The sequence below is a fragment of the Sciurus vulgaris genome, assembly GCF_902686455.1.
Source record: "Sciurus vulgaris genome assembly, chromosome: 2".
Taxonomy (NCBI): domain Eukaryota; kingdom Metazoa; phylum Chordata; class Mammalia; order Rodentia; family Sciuridae; genus Sciurus; species Sciurus vulgaris.
Genome location: NC_136462.1, coordinates 111,000,856 through 111,013,323, shown reverse-complemented (window position 1 = coordinate 111,013,323; position 12,468 = coordinate 111,000,856). Strand labels below are relative to the sequence as shown.

The 12,468-nt window shown below is 40.6% G+C and overlaps 1 long non-coding RNA gene across 1 annotated transcript in view; it reads left to right on the top strand.

Moving 5' to 3' along the window:
• The window catches only part of LOC306653000, a 49,906-nt gene that overhangs the window by 25,317 nt on the left and 12,121 nt on the right, over positions 1-12,468 (top strand). The window contains exon 2 of the long non-coding RNA XR_013761602.1: positions 10,885-11,021. This is a non-coding gene — a long non-coding RNA (uncharacterized lncRNA). The remainder of the gene's footprint in view (positions 1-10,884; positions 11,022-12,468) is intronic.

Genomic DNA, 12,468 nt, shown 5'->3' with positions numbered 1-12,468 from the left:
TAACATTGGAACAGAGGCCCCAAGAAAGAGAAGGAGCTGTGTGGATACTGGGCAAAGGACCTATGGGCAGACTGGAGTGAAATGAATGAGGATATGGCAGAACCAAGGATGTGAGGTAGCGATGACCCAGACCACAGAGAGCCTTATTGGCGGTGGTGAGGACTTCGGATTTCATTGATGGAGGTGGGACATTGCTGGATTCTTGGAAGCAGGGCAGTGATATGACATATGTAGTCATTGGGATTGCTGTGTAGAAAATAGCCTGAGGAGGTCAGGTTGGAAATCTGGAGTTGCATCAGGAGGTTGCAGCAGAAATCCAGGCTAGTGAGTCCAGCTGTGGACTCAAGTGTTCTCAGGCAGCTTTCAGGGAGTTCTTGTACTTTTAACATGCACTAAGTGGTGGGGTGTGTGTGTATTTTCATTAACCTCTAACTTGATTGTACAGATGTAGCTAAGTGACACAGCACTTGCCTAGCATGCAGGAGGCCCTGGGTTCAATCTCTAGTACTGGGGCTGGGGGTAGAGATTCCTTTGATGATAAATGTAGGCAACCAAACACATTAATATGAGCAGTGCCTGTGGGTTTGGCACAACTAGAAATCAATATATTTTTTTTATATCACATTACATATAGTCCCTGCAGGTATCTAGGAATGTTTATATCCATCACTACTTTGGAGTTATAGTAGTTATTAGATTTGCCAGTAGATATTTTATTTAATGTGATATTCATGAAGTACATACATGAATATATCACAAATTTGTTCTTTAAAATACTTTGGGCATTATATTTCAATATGATTGGTTTCCTTGATAATCCTCTGTGTTTTATTTTATGCATTTAAAAACATTATTCTGATAAAGGACCCCATAAGTTCCTGGCAAAAATTGCTGGGAATTACACAGAAATAATATATGTGGTGAACTTTGGAAAGCAGTATGGAAATTCCTCAAAAGACTAGGAACAGACCCACCATATGACCCACTCCTTGGTATGAATCCTAAGGAACTAAAATCAGTATAACACAGGGATACATGCATACCAATGTTTATAGCAGCTCAATTCACAATGATCAAGTTATGGAAACAGTCTAGGTGTCTTCCAATAGAGGATTGGGTAAAGAAAATGTATATATACAGAATGGAGTTTTACTTACCCATAATGAGGAATGGAAATATGTCATTTTCTGGCAAATGGATAGAACCTGAAAGTATAATACTAAGTGAAATAAGCCAGACTCAGAAAGTCAAGGGTTGAATGTTCTTTCTCATAGGTGGAAGCTTGAGAGAAATAAAGAATTTTAAAAAGGGGGAGGGGCAGAGCTCATGAAAATAAGAGAACAGTGGAGTTGAGGAAGGGGATCAAGGGGGAGATGGAAAAGGGGAAGAAGAGGGGAATGAAATTGACCAAACCATATTTCGTGCATGTGTGAATACATCACAATGAATTCCACTTTTTTGTATAACTATAACACACCGTTTTAAAAAAAATGAAAGAAAAACAGTGGTGGAAAAGGTTTGGTTCTAGTTGTGTTTTGCAGTCAGACCAAGTGTGGAACAGGGGAAAAGAGAAGTCAGGGCTGCTGAATCTCTGCCTGAGCCGGTGAATGGAAAGGGATGGTGTCACAGAGAAGAGGCAAATGAAGGGAGGCCAGGTTTAGGGGGCAGGAGATGTAATATTTCATTTGGGGCATGTTGATTATTGTAAAATGGAGAATGGTTACTGTGCTGGGAAGAAATCATTTCTGTAAAGGGCTTGGCACGTAGTACGCACCCAGTGGTAGCTACAATTAATAATGTCCCAGGTCACACAGAAAGTGGCAGCATTGAGAACTGAGGCAGGTCTCAAGAACAGGAGTCCAGGAGACAGTTGTATAATAGGAATCTAGAGCTTAGAAGGAGGACTGGGATTGGAGACTTGCTTTTGGGTGGCATTAGTCTCCAGGCCGTATTTAAGCCAGAGGACTGGGTGTGCCCATTTTATAGATAACTGAGGCTCAGAACAATGAAGCACATTACCTGCTATGGGCTGAACCAGTTCTTTAAACCTGGTCTTTGGTTACTAGTGTTCCTACTCTTCTTCGCCAGGCCGAAGATCTCCTAGCGTGGTGGGTGAGCCTCTCATATATGGAGCATTGCGAAGGGGAACTGTTTGAGAAGCAGCCCAGTATTACCACTGACCCAGAAAGAAGAAGTCCTTCCACAATGTTTCCTTCTGTGTTGCCAAGAGGGACAACTTTCTCCCAGTTCAGATCTCTGTGCCTGTGGTGCCCATGGTCACCTCACATTCACTTCAGTATGGAAACGAACTGCTTCAGCCACAACGCACTCCAGGCAGAGGTTACTGTACAAGGTGGTAATTTACCTGCTCAGCCAACAATGTTCTCATATATGATCGCTCATATTGATGCGAAACCTCAAACACTGTTTACCAGAAACACAAGGGTGGTTAGTAATTTTGTCTCAGACATGGACGGCAGGAGCAGTCGTGACCAGCATGACTGACTGGGCCTCAGTTTCCTTATCTCTTAACCAAGCAGTTTCACCAGGGTTTGAAAGGAACATCCCTGAGCTTCTAAAGTGAGGTTCCACTTTCCCCTGAACTTGTGTCATCTTGTGTGGATGCCCAGCAATTCCAGAGGAGGCTATCAGTCAAGAAGTGCAACATTCTGGGCGTCATGGTTTCTGTTCCTGGCTTACTGCTCTGCTCCACAACAAATCTTTCAATATTTTGGAGCTTCCATCTGTATAAAACCCTGAATGAAGGTGACTGGAAGTGACTGGAGAGCTGAATTTCATGATTATAGAACACTCAGAATATAACACAAAAGCCCCCAACAATCCTTTACTTGAATCACCATAGAAGTATTTCTCAAATATTTTGTGTCATACAGACCGTGGGCATTTGTATGAAGATAAATGTGATGTGGTGGAAAGAACATGGGCTTTGGAGGCAAGAGACCGTTCCCGATCTCATGCTGCCCTTTCTAGCTGTGTGACCCAGGTAACTTACACCAGGTGCCTACTCTGTGCCAGGTGCTTTATAAAAATGATCTCTTCCCAGCACAATAATTGTTTCCCCTTTTATAACTCTGAGTGCAGGTCCCCAGCCAACATGAGGCAGGTCTGGGATTCAAACCTGGGTTACCTAGACAATTTCAAGATCCCTTTTCTATAGATTGTACTTCCGCTCACCTCTTCTGGGAATAGTCAGCCCTAACCCTAATCCCTAACATTTTCTCTGAGGAGAAAGTGTATGTGAAGTACCTGGGACATAATAGGTGCTCAATAAATGCTGGTTTCCTCTCATTTGAGAGCTAAAGGAGATAACACAGGTTGGTAGCTCCACAAAAGATTATTTCCATTCTTTCACTCCTTTGCCTTTCTTCACATATTCTCATCGGCATTAACGCCATTGGACCTGGAAGGCAATACCCCAAGCCCTTGCTCCCAGAGTCAACTCTGACCCCAGGAAGCTATGGTCATGTAGCTTTCTTACCCTCCCCTTGGCAGGCTGAACTCCACTGTCTGTGGGCAGTCTGTACAAGGGTTTCTGCTGACCCGAGGAGCACTTTCTGTCTGCTGAGCACTCTGCTTGCATCAGCCACATGGCCTGCATTGTCTTGTTTCATCGTTGGCACAGGCCCTAGAGGAAGATACGTTGGCAGTGAGGAAAAGACATCTTAGAGAGGGATAGTAACTTTCCAAAGGTCACATAACTCACCAATAGCAAAGTCAGGATTAGAAATCTGTTGTGCCTTGCTCTAAATTTCTACATGCCCCTTAGAAAATAGATACATCTTTGGGCAAAATGAAAATTTCCCATCTGCTCCCAGTTGTCTTTACTGTCCTAACAACTCAGTAAAACAAATACAAGCCCAAAATAGATTATTTAAAAATGTAGATTCCTGGGCATTTGGGAGGCCCTGGGGCTTTAAGTAAACAGCCATGGTCAAAGGGAGAATTCTGTGTGTTACATGGCAAAGGCCACGAGGATAGTCACACCCTCTGACTTAGTAATTGTACCTCTGGGATTTCTGCTAAGGCTATATTTAACATAAACAAAAACCTCCACAAGTATATTTATCGCAAAGTTATTTCAATATCTAAAGTTTAAAAGCAACATAACTGTCCAAAATAAAGAAATGGCTGCTGAAGTACTATGCATCAGCATGATGGAGCATTATGTAGCCATGAAAATGATGATCATTTAGACTATAGACAAATGGAGAAACATTGAGGGCCATTATACATGAATGAGTGTCAAAAGTAGAGTATACAATACATGTGCAATATAATTGGAACTAAGCAAAGAATGTCAGCATGTGGGCTAGGTCCAGAAAGAAATGAGTGAAAATGGAAATAATAGTGTTAGGCTGATGGAATTACAGATGTTTTTAGTTTTTAAAAAAAGCAGTGGCTGAAATTAAAAAATAACAAAAACTCAGAGAATAAGGAAGATGTAAATCTGAAAGTATTTCAATTCTGGTTGTAGCTCTTATTATTTCTCTCTGATTACATTTTTTTTAATACCCTTTTCATGCTAGTTTTAGTTTAAAACAAAGAAAAACAAGTAATTTTCTTCCTAATGGCCTGTACCCATTTCTTTCAGATCACATGGATTCTTTTAATAAGAGTTTTCATCTTCATTACAAGTTTTATTTTGAAAAGTTTCAGGCATACAAAAAATTTCAGAATATAAAAAAAAATAGTCATTTGTGTACTTTCTACCCAGCATAAAAAAATTAAACACTTACAATACAGTTGAGGCCTACTATGTACCCCAACCCCTTCCCACTCCGCCCTCTTTGTTGGTGGTTATAACTCTCCTGAATTTGCTGTTCAGCGTGTTTTTCTACTTTCTCTCTCTCCTCTGCCTCTCTCCCTCTCTGAGATTTATTCTTGATTTGCTTAAACAAGACTTAACTTTTTCTATAATTTATACTGTGCTCATCATATATTTATATAGTTTTACAGCTTGTTTTACTCAACATCATTTGGGTGAGATTGATTCATATTAATGCCAATAGTTTATCCATTTTCACTGCTGTTTACCATTCCGTTCTGTGGAACATAGTGCTCCCTCTTGGTGTCTCACCACATATATCTTCTTAGTACTCATCTTCTCCCTCACACAGACCTGGTTCTGCACTGCCTGTACCCACAGATCATTGTCTGAGGATGTTCTTTGACAGCTGGAGATGCTCTTTTGTCACCTGGGGTAGGCCCAAAAGGCTGGGATTTAACAGCCCTCACCAATGACTGATGGGAGTTGGTGGCTAAATACCCCAGCTCCCTTGCTCCCTGGGGAAGATAATTCTGAGGCATTGCTCTGCACCACCTCCTAGAGTTGCCCAGTGCAGTGGGATTAGCTCCAGTTAGTTGCCCACCTTGGTCATTTGTTTGATAATCATGTTAGGCCAGGTTCTCTAGAAACAGATACTGAGCTGGAGTTTGGGGGGTACAAGATGTTTATTAGGAATCAACATCTGCAAAAGGAAGTGGGGGAAAGGAGGAATGGGAAGAAGGGAACGTAAAAGTGCAATGCAGGCCCTAGAAAGCCTCAGCCACCTAGAGGGAGCTGGGGAGTAAGCAGTGCACATCAGAGTCTCCTGATGGACCCGAATGTCTGGGTCTTAATGCCCCTCCCTTGCTTAGTCTTTGGCTGTGGACCGGCATAGAGAGCGCATGACCTTGAGCAAGGTTACTCTCTGTAGCTGAGACAGACCTTAAAGGAGCTGACAGCTGGAAACCATCTGTTGACCCCACCCCTGCAGCTGGCAGCAGGGCCTTCTATGAAGGAAGATCTGGGTCATATACCCATGTTGACCACAAGCACACACCTTTTATTGGTTTCTTCATCTGCCATACTTCCCTGTAATTCATTTGAGATCTCTTACATAAACTACTTGGACTTGTATCTTTGTCTCAGAGTCTGCTTTTGGGGGAACTCAAACTAAGACAAAACAATTTTTTTTCTCAATTTACTTATCCATTCTCCTATCAATGGACATCCAGATTATTTCCATTTTTTTGCTGCTGAAAACTATGTTTTAATGGACCTTCTTTTATAAGTCTCTTTGTATCCATGTGAGAGTTCTAAGGTAAATATTTAGAGCACAGTTCTTGGGTCACAGGGTATGCATGTGAATGAATGAAACTGAAACCTTTTCAGATATACAAAAGCTAAAAGAAGTCTTCACCAACAGACTTAATTTACAAGGAACATTCCTTTGAATGTTTGAAGTCTTAATAAGCAGAAGGAAAAATGACACCAAATGGAAATATGGATCTACATAAAGGATAAAAAATGTCAGAAATGACAAATAATTATATAGATAAATTTTTTTCTTCTTCAATATCTTTAAAAGATAATTTGACTGTTTAAAGCAAAAATATTAACAACGCCAATGGAAGTAAATGTACAACACTAATACAATAGGCAGGAGGAGAGAAATAGATTCGTAATGTTGTAAGATTCTTCTATCATGTATGAACTGGTATATCACTTCTAATTAAACAATAACAAGTTAAAGATGTATATTATAAACCCTAAGGTGACCACTAAAAAAGCACAATAAAGAGTTATAGCTAATAAGTCAACAAAGGAGGCAAAAATGAAATAACGAAATACCCATCTAGTTAAAAGAATAGGGAAATAACAAAGAAAAATGATTATCAATAGATAAGAAGTACAGGTGGGGTGGTACACACTTACAATCCCAGCTACTTGGGATGCTGAAGCAGGAGGATTCCAAGTTCAAAGCCATACTGGACAACTTAGTGTGATACTGTCTCAAAATAAAAATAAAAAGGACTGGGGATTTAACACAGTGGTTGAGCACCTGCCTTGCATGTGCAAAGCTTTGGGTTCAATACTCAGTACCACATAGACGTGTGTGTGGGCGCGCACGCACACGCACACACACCCCACTCAAGATAGGAAAAATAGAAAGCACATAGCAAAGTAATAGATTTAAAGTCAACCATATCAATAATTGCAATAAATGTAAATGGACTAAATATCCAAATTAAAGCAGATATTGCTATGTTGAATTTTTAAAAGCACAATTTATGTGTTGTCTGCAAGAAATTCATTTTAAACATAAAAATACAAATAGGTTAAAAGTAAAAGGATGGAGTAGGTCTACAATGCTAACACTGGTCAAAATAAAACTGAAGTGGTTATATTAATACCAGATAAAGCAGATTTTAGAGCAAAGAATATTACTATGAGTAAAGAGGATAATTTCATAATGACAAAGGGTCAATTCATCAAGATGACTTAATAATTTTAATTATTTGTACACCTCACAACAGATTCAAAATACATGAAGCAAGAACTGATAGAAGTACAAGGAGTTATAGAAGAATCCACAATTATAGTTTGAAATTTTAAAACTCCTTTCTAAAGAATTGATAGAACAAAAATATAATCAGACCATGTAGTTTATTTCATTTGGAATGGAAGGTACAGGAATAGGGAAAGTGACAATGAGCTGACTATCCTGCAGGGCACGATAATAGACTAAAACATGGAGGCAGAGATGAACTCACCAATTCTAGAGAATGAGGGAAAGGAAATGTTTAGCAAACACAAAGTTCTCCTATTAATAACCATAACTAGGTCAAAAGATATCCAGTTTCCTTGTTCTCAGTCATCCCTTTTATTTTTGTATAAGCAATCTACAAATTTTTGCCACAGAACCGATCTGGAGCAGAACACTTTGGATCTGAAGCCAAGCTGAGAGAAAGTCTATGACTAAGAGGAGACTTACTTTAGAGTCCAGTCTAGAGGCACGTCTGAATGACTCAAGCATAGGAGGTTGAAGCATAAGGAAATGATATAAGCCATCATAAATTAGAGGAGTGACTAAGACCTTATTTGTCATTTGCCTTCAGGGAAAATTACCATCGGAGCACACCCAGATCATCATTGTCTCTTTGGGACATTCTGGCAACAAAAGACAACCTGTTGCATGAACTATGGCCATTCTGTTAACTCAAGCCATTTTGAATCAGGTCCCCCAAACACAGGTTGACTGGAATAAGGTAGAGTGGGAGATCATGTTAAAGGGAGAGGGAACCAGTCAGAAAAGAGGCCTTTCTCTTAGAAGGGAGGCAGAGATTCTCTGTTTCTCCCATTCCTCTCCTTTCTGTCTCTTTTACCCAACTCAAGAGCATAATCTGGTCCTGAAGAACCAACTATCCTCCTGGCTGATAGATGTGTGGACTTCTCTAGAAATGCTGAAATAAATCCTGGTCAAAAGGGAATTTAAGCCACGTGTAGTGGCACAGGCCTGTAATCCTAGCAACTAGGGAGGCGAGGCAGGAGGATCTCGAGTTCAAAAGCCAGTCTCAGCAACTTAGTGAGGCCCTAAGCAACTCAGTGAAACCCTGTCTCTAAATAAAATATAGAAAAGGGCTGGAGATGTGGCTCGGTGATTGAGTGCCCCTGGGTTCAATCCCCTGTACCAAAAAAAAAAAAAAAAAAAAAAAAGGGAATTTGGAGTCCTGGGGAGACATCAGCTTTGGAGTCTAAATGCATCTAGATTTAAATCCCAGCTCTAGAACTGAGAAGATGTATAATATCAAGTCACTGAAATGCACTAATTCACATGTGAGAGTGCAATATTTCCCAGGCTATAACCTTGGGTATTCACCCCCCCAAAATCTATTTTTTCCCATAATTTAACTTATTTTTCAGTACCGGGTATTGGACCCAGGGCCCTTCATTACTGAAGGACATTCCAAACCCTTTTTATTTTTTGTTTTGAGGCAGGGTCTCGCTACATTGCTGAGGCCAGTCTCAAGCTTGTGATCCTCCTGCCTCAACCTCCCAAGTAGCTTGAATTACAGGTGTGCACCACCATACCACGCCATAATCTAAACACTGTCTTGAGCTCCTGGTTAAATACAAATAACAATAACAACAAAAAAATTGTCAATTCCAGGCAGATTCAGGCATTTGAATGTGTTTCTTGGTCATTTCAGCTTTAAGTTTGTTCAAGTCAGTCTCCTCTTTCCCCCTCCCTGAAGAGTTCTCAGCCTATGGTTGCTTAATTGTCATTACCATAGGGAGGGAGACTCCTGCTATTTTTATTCCCTGAAATATAAATGATCTTGATTAACCTTTGGTCCAGAATACACTGGCAGCTTCTGGGACATCCACATCCCTCACCTGTTAGCTGGTCATCAGGCTAAGTCTGCACAAGTCCTTCTGCATTCTTCTTGTCCTTGGAGCCTTAGGCCCTTGCTGTGATTTGGTAAATGCTCCCCAAAAGTCCTTAAGTAAAGGCTTGATCTTTGGAGAGGCACTGTGGACCTTTAAGAGGTGGAGCCCAGTGGAAGGTTCTTAGGTCTTTGGGGGTGTGTCCTTGAAGGGGATTGTGGGACCCCAGTCTCTACATCTACATCTCCATCTGTTCCTGGCTTGGGATGGGATGTCTTTCTCTGACAAATACCTCTGCCATGATGTGCTGCCTTTATGAAAGTCCCACAACAACAGTGCTGCCTGATCTTGGATTGACTCTACAGAAATATGAGCAAAAATAATATTCTCTTCATTTCATAGGTAGTCTGTGTCTGTTATTTTGTTATGGTGATGCAAAGCTAACTAATATAACGCTATCTCCAAAACACTTTAAATTCATCTTTAAAAAAAGTTAATAAACCAGATGTGGTACACATGTGTAATCTCAGCTACTCCAGAGGCAGAGGCAGGAAGATTGTAAATTAGAGACCATCCTTGGCAACTCAGTGAGAACTTCTCTGAAATTAATAAAAAATAAGAAGAGCTAGGGATGTAGCTCAATGTGTGAGGCCCTAGGTTCAATTCCCCAGTACTGAATGGGGTGAGGGGAGCTAATGAATCTCTGTCATTCAACATGTAAAGGATATAAAAAGAATAAATCAGAGAATTCTCTCTCTTATCCTTATCCCCCAGTCACCCACTTCTCTTCCAGAGAAACAGCCATTTTTTTTTTTTTACCAGTTTCTTGTGTGTCCTTTTAAAAATAATTTATGCATTCATAATCATTTCCTATCATTGATCAAAGTTTATGACAGGGCTCTACTTCTTATATAAGATCTGAGCAACCTTAGAAAACAGAGCCTAAGGCAACACTATGAACTTACCCTTTGTGGAGGAATCCAGTCCCAGGGCCCAGCAGGAGCCAGGGGAAAAAGGAAGTGTGTTAGTTTTCTAGGGTTGCCACAACAAAGTACTACCAACTAGTTTAAAACAACAGAAATTTATTTTCTCTGGCTGGGCACCGTGGCACATGCCTATTATCCCACCATCTCAGGAGGCTGAGGCAGGAGAATCCTGAGTTCAAAGCCAGCCTTTATAACTTAGTGAGGCCCTAAGCAACTAAGTGAGATCCTGTCTCTAAATAAAATATAAAAAAGGTTTGGGGATGGGGCTTAGTGGTTAAGGGCCCCTGGGTTCAATTCATGGTAATAAATAAATAAATAAATAAATAAATAAATAAATAAATAAATAAATAAAATTATTCTGTCTGGATTCTGTAGGTCAGAAGATAAAAATCAAAGTACTGGGTCAAGAGTCCTTGGAAGCTTGTAGGGGAGGATCCTTTCTTGTCTTTCCTGGTTTCTAGTAACCCCAGACATTCATTTGTGGCAGTATAACACCAACTCTTGCCTATGACGATTCCCTGTCTCTGTATCTTTGTATAACCTATGCACTTCATATTGTGTAATTTCAGTCATTTCTAGATTACTGATAATACTTAATATAATGTAAATGTTATATAAGTAGTTGTTATGCTGCATTTACTGGGAAATAATGACAAGACAAAGAGTCTGTGCATATTTAGTGCAGATACAATTTTTTTCAAATGTCTTCAATCTTTTGTTTCCAAGTCTGTTTGTTGAAACTATAGACCTGGAAGTCATGGATACAGAGGGACAGATGTATGATATCTCTTCATAAGGATATTACAAAATTTGCAGTGAGGAGTGAGAAGAAGATGTTTTATGCTGTCAAGTGCTTCACAAAGGTAAGGGAGCTCTACTGGGTAATTTTGAAATCTGCTCAAGTCACTTTTTAAAAATAGTTTTAAAGAGGCGTAATTTGTTCGCTTATGTAAAAAAAAATGGGGTCAGACTGGAGGAGGATGGGTAGAGTCTGGGTTTTCAAACAGGATTAGAACTCTTATTTTCTCGAGGTACTCAGCAGTGGGTCAACAGGTATGCCAAAGCACAGGAAAATAATATGTCTCTCTCTAGAGCAGCGTTTGGCAAACTTTTCTAAGGGTCCAGATATTAGAAATCTTAGCCTTTGCAGGTTTGGTGGTTTCTGTAGCACTAATGCACCATTGCCACAGCAGCGTGAAAGCAGTCAGAACAATATCTAAGTGAATGAGCATGGCTGCATGCCAATAAAACTTTATATATGAAGCCAGGTGCTAAGCTGGGTTTAGTCTGCTGGCTGTAGCTTGCTTACTCCTGAGCTACAGCATCAATTTTACTAGAAGGCTTGTGGGAAATGTTATTTTTGGAACCCAAGTGTTTACAAGGTCTCCAATCTTAAGGATCAATCTTTTCTTTAACATTCAACCAGTACTGTTCTATAAGTACATGTTGTGCAATGTGCTCAGGCACATAAGCAAGGTGACAAGTGGGTGTTGAAAGCAGTCAAGAAGTAACAGGTGTAGTACTGGGAGGAGGAGTGCTCAGAGGGGCTCCCTGTTTTGGTAGTTTGCGTGAGGGCACCCTATGTACTGATGACAGCCTTGATATATGTTAGTCAGATTTTTTGTTATTGTAACAAAATACCTGAGATAATTAACTTAAAAGGAGGAAAGGTTTATTTTGACTCATGACCAGAGATTTCAGTCCATAGTCCTTTGACTCTGATGCTTTCAGAACTGTGAAAAGTCTTCATGACAGGGAGCATGTGTTAGAGTGAAACTGCTCCCCTCGTGGTGGCTGGGAAGTGAAAGAGAGAAGGGATCGAGGTCCCAATAATTCCTTCAAAGGCATGCCCCCAACCACCTTAACTTCTTTCCCCTAGGCCCCACCTCCTAAAGCTTCTACCACTTCATGATAGTGCCAAGGACTAGAGACTGAGCTATCAACACACGGGTCTTTGGGGGACATTCAAGATCCAAACTATAGAATATGTACCACACTCTCATTCCACCTGGCTCTAAAAGCTTTGCCTCCTTTTCAGGCTCCTAGGTGCTAGGTTTCTATTTCCAGATGATTTGTAGCTTGATTGACAGGTGATGGTCTCTTCCTTTCTGTTAGTCACCACTGGGCTCCTAGGAAACTCTTCTCCAAGCTGCTCCCCCTACTCCCCTTTCCCACAGGGGTAGACTCAGTCCTCTTTGACTCTAGGGCACTTCTCAGACAAGGCCAGCAGGGCTGCTAGACCCAACTGAGGCTTGAGGCAAACCAGCCTTTTGAGTTACAGCTCAAAAGCAGAATCCTTCACATCAGACA